This window comes from Lupinus angustifolius, chromosome LG06 (genome assembly GCF_001865875.1).
Source record: "Lupinus angustifolius cultivar Tanjil chromosome LG06, LupAngTanjil_v1.0, whole genome shotgun sequence".
Lineage (NCBI taxonomy): Eukaryota > Viridiplantae > Streptophyta > Magnoliopsida > Fabales > Fabaceae > Lupinus > Lupinus angustifolius.
In genome coordinates this window covers 5,625,562-5,625,907 of record NC_032014.1, presented here as the reverse complement: position 1 = coordinate 5,625,907, position 346 = coordinate 5,625,562, and positions in this window count along the sequence as shown.

The window sequence follows — 346 nt, the reverse complement described above, 5'->3', positions numbered from 1 at the left end:
ATCCTCATCCTCATCCTCCTCCTCATCCTATCCTCATCCTCATCATATCCTCCTCCTCCAATTCCTCATCCTCATCCTCATCCTCCTTATCCTCTTTCTATCCTCCTCCTCCAATTCCTCATCCTATCCTCATCCTCATCCTCATCCTTTCCTCCTCCTCCTCCTCCTCATCCTCATCATCATCCTCCTCCACAACCTATCCTCATCCTCTACCTATCCACAACCTATCCTCATCCTCTTCGTCCTCATACTATCCTCATCCTCATCCTCATCCCCATCCTCATCCTACCCTCCTCTTCATCCACATCGTCTTCCTCATCCTATCTTCTTCCTCATCTCATCCTCA